This window comes from Peromyscus maniculatus, chromosome 3 (genome assembly GCF_049852395.1).
Source record: "Peromyscus maniculatus bairdii isolate BWxNUB_F1_BW_parent chromosome 3, HU_Pman_BW_mat_3.1, whole genome shotgun sequence".
NCBI classification, from domain to species: Eukaryota; Metazoa; Chordata; class Mammalia; order Rodentia; family Cricetidae; genus Peromyscus; species Peromyscus maniculatus.
This window is the reverse complement of record NC_134854.1, coordinates 7,008,221-7,012,575: the sequence shown is the minus strand read 5'-3', so window position 1 is coordinate 7,012,575 and position 4,355 is coordinate 7,008,221. Positions and strand designations below refer to the sequence as shown.

Below are 4,355 nucleotides of genomic sequence, written 5' to 3'. Positions count from 1 at the left end.
CAATATAAATTATAAATGCTTGGCCAATAGCTCAGGCTTGTTATTAGCTAGCACTTACATTTAAATTAACCAGTATTTTTTATCTATGCTTTGCTACATGGCTCATGGTTTGTTACCTAATTTTTAATACATACTGCTTCCTCAGCAGCTGGCTGGTGGCTCCTCTGACTCTGCCCTCCTTCTTCCCACTATTCTCAGTTTGGCTTTCCCACCTAACTTCCTGCCCAGCTGTTAAAATCTCAGATTTTTGTTAACCAATGAAAGTAACACATATTCATAATGTAGAAAAGCATTGTTCCACAGCATTTCCCCATTTTTGTCTAATTAAAATGGAAGGTTTTAACCTTAATAAAGTAAAATTATAGGTAACAAAAATAGTTAAATAGGAATTATTATACAATTTCCAATTCATTTGCATTTGAAAAATTACAGAAAATAATTATCTATCTTATCTTGGTAAGTCTAAAGTTTTGTATCTAATTTACTTTCTATTATAACTAATGAAAACTATAATCATAATTATTTAGTCTTCAGTGCCATCAAAGTGCCCAGAAGATAAAGATGTTACATAATGACAGGGACATCAGGCTACCTGGACAGTCACCTAAAGTTTCTCTGTAATGATGGGGCATTCAAGTCTGACAGCATGTCTTACAGACTTTCCTGTGAAGCGGGGAATTTTGAAGGATGTCCCACCTCGTCTTGGCAAAGTTCATCAGTCACTTTTCTTGTATCCTGCTGGTTCAGTTTGGACAGTAACTGTCAGCAATTGAGGCAAGGGCAGTTTCTATGCCCACATGGCTAGTTTTTGCCCTAAAGAAAGAAAATTCCATATGATGTTTCTTCGATGCCCATCATCTTCTCTGAAATAAATTGGTGCTGCCAGGAGTAGACATATCTCACTGTCATAAAAAATCCTAACTTATTAAAACATTTTTCTTTCTGTTTTTAAATTTAATTTAATTTTATTTTACAATACAATTCAGTTCTACATATGAGCCATGGATTCCCTTGTTCTCCCCCCCCCCCCGATCATTTCTATAGTTTGTTACTATTAAAACATTTTAAATTCCATATTCTGTAGGTCTTTGAAGTGTTGGAAGATTACATATCTATCACAAATATGTATCTGAATACCTAGAAAACATAACTAAGATGACCATAGTTTAATAGATGTGGATGACTATTATAGATGACTAATTATCAACCAATGTATTTAACAATAATTTTATATTTTGAAATGAGCTGCTTAAGCACAATATCCCAAACAAGAGTAGAAACACACATAAAACACAACAAATATAACCTCAAATTTGTATCAATATACAAAAATCCATACCAATGTAAAATATTCAAGACTAGTAGTTGGTTTTTTTGTTTATTAATTTAAAAGTAGACTCAATAATCTATCTGTTTATCTTATTTGTATATCCCCCCGTTTTTCTTTTTGGAATAAGATATCTGAATCTAATCTCCTTTGTTCAGCTTTTTTTTCCCCTGACCATCATCAGTAACAACTTGTAACCAACCCTCCTAAATGATGATAAACATTCATAATTTATTTTCAGAATTGTGGGTGTAGTTCTCTGGACTACTTTCTACTGATTGGGGGCACTGCTAATCTTTGGTGAAAATTTAGGATTATGGTTAAGTCTTGGCTGTAGTAGTTTTTGAGTCTGGACCATCTCAGCCAACAGCCTTGAAGCTGTTCTCGATTAAGAACTCTGAGGAAGCTGCAATTGAGGCATTTTGTGATGATGGATCACCTGAACCATTTATTTTCATTGTTGTCTGGTCCCCTCATTCTGAAGATACATAAAGTTTTAAAGGCAGCATACATATCTGCATTAAAACAAGTAGAGATGGTGCATTGTACACAAGTCAGCCAAAGACGATTTTTGTTTTATGTTTGTGCAGGTAAAATATATGTCACATGTTTTATAGATCTTCTATGTTCTTTAGGTCTCCTGGTTTCTTTTGACCTGGATTTCAAACCTCCTGATGACTCCAGCAGGTACATCATGCCTGACCTGTATAATTTCCTCATTCATGAGTATGCAGTTGTGTCCATCAAAGACCCCTTTGACCAGGACGACTGGGAAGCTAGGCAGAAGTTCACAGGTAGTGCAGATATCCAGGTGGTTGGGGATAAACCCACAGTAACTAACCCTAAGAGGATTGCCAAGGCTGTGGACAGGAAGTCCTGAAACTGCCTCCTGCTCAAAGTGAACCACATCGCCTCTGTGATGGAGTCTCTGTAGACCTGGCCCAGTTCAATGGTTGGGATGTCAAGGAGTCACATTGGCTTGGGGAGACTGAGGAAACTTTCATCTCTGACCTGCTCATGAGGCTTTGCACAGGGCAGATCAAAACTGATGCCCCTAGCCGACCTGAGTACCTGGGCAAGTACAGTCAAATCTATAGAAGTGAAAAATACCTCACAGCAAGGCCAAGTTTGCAGCAGATCCTTCAGGAACCCTCTGGCCAAGCAAAGCATGGGCTGGAGATCCCTGTAGCCACCAGATGCTTAGACTCTGTCCCTGATGGTCAGGTGGCTTGAGGCCCACCCAGTGCTTGCTCCTCCCATGTCATTGCTTCCTTAGATGTTCAAACCCACACCTGACCACCTGGAGCCCTGCTGTAGACCCCAGCTTTGTAATCATGTTACTGGTGTGAATCATTGTTTCTGTCACCTCACTTCCCAGTGAGTGTCTGGAGTCCAGTGTAATCTCTTGGGTGGCCACAGGCAAGACCACCACTCCCCACCAGGAGTCTTACATATGAAATAAAAGCCTCAGTGACTCCTAAAAAAATTAGTCTTTAGCCGTTCCATCTCAAGAAAAGTCTTCATGGGGAAATTGATATGTCACCTGTGGCAGAACAGTTAGCAATCATGTTTTACCCTGATTCTTCCTTAACTACAGAAAAAGGAGAAAACAGTTAGCAAAGTGGGGAGGAAGAGGAGCAATAATAGAAAACGAGAAAATAAATTAGTCCTTGTCCCTAATGCTCATATATTTGGTCATAAATCAAGTATGAAGCAGCAAAAAAGGCAAACAGGAAATGTGCTAATCCATTGAATATATGGTTTGGGATTTACAGAACTAATTGTAATCACATAGTTAATCTTAATTACTAAGAAGTTATCATTATGATTAACAAAAATTAATAGACAGTTGTTAGATTAATAGCAACTGGTTAACAATAAACAGAAAATGTTTACATGGAGGACATAAAATAAAACCTGGATTGGTCATTAGTAATATCAAATATATACTATATTAATGTTGGAAAATCATTTAGTGGATGAATACTTTTGATTTGTAATGACTTACTTTTTGGTTGGATAAATGAAAAGACAAAAATGGCAAAAATATAATCAGATAGCATATAAATATTTGTAACTGAAATGAAATGCCAAATTTTTTTTTTTTTTTTTGGTTTTTCGAGACAGGGTTTCTCTGCGTAGCTTTGCGCCTTTCCTGGAGCTCACTTGGTAGCCCAGGCTGGCCTCGAACTCACAGAGATCCGCCTGGCTCTGCCTCCCGAGTGCTGGGACTAAAGGCGTGCGCCACCACCGCCCGGCTAAAATGCCAAATTTGAAAAAGAAAAATGGGGGGGTCACAAAAAGAAAACTGTAGAAACTAATATCTAGAAATTCTGTAAATGAGAAATACTAACTTCAAATGGAAACAAAGCCAAGAACACACATTCTTAATGATAGTCATAACTTTGTAAGCAGTATTCCTGTACCATAACATCTGTCTATATCCCTGTTAGAGTCTCATGAAGCATTTGAAGGACAAGTAATGAAAAGAAGGGGCTTCTATTGTTATTATTATTAGATATTAAAGTATTAAGTCTTACTTTCTAAAGGAGTGCAAATGATAATTATTTTGACCTTAAGGTATTTTAACAATAAAATATTTTAACACAGTTAAAGAATATTAGAGAATTAAGCTTTAACCAAAAACAGTGTGTTTCAAATATATGAAATATATGACATTAGAGGCAATTTAGAATGTTGTAGAAAAAATCATGTGGTATTGAACATTTAAAATTAAGTTATTTTTACCTATTTTCTTTCTTTCTGTTGTTAGACAAGTTTAGGTTTATGTAAAGTAAATGGTATTGTGAAATGCAAAAGAAAAATATTCCATGCTCACTAAATTTTTAAATAACTTTAAAATAATAAGATGGAAATGTCCATGAAAAGCTAAGTTCCATGGATGTACTGCTGCATTTTCCTCATGCTCTTTGAATTACAAAAATTTAGTTTATTTACCAGTCAGAACATTATGATTTTATCTTGTGCCATGTGCTAGTTAGGGACTGTTCTTGCTATGTGCACAACC

General features: G+C 36.3%; 1 pseudogene; it reads left to right on the top strand.

The window, feature by feature from the left end:
• Nucleotides 1-623: 623 nt before the first annotated feature.
• LOC102927466 (alpha-enolase pseudogene) lies at nucleotides 624-2,516 on the top strand (annotated as a pseudogene).
• The last annotated feature ends 1,839 nt before the right edge of the window (nucleotides 2,517-4,355 follow it).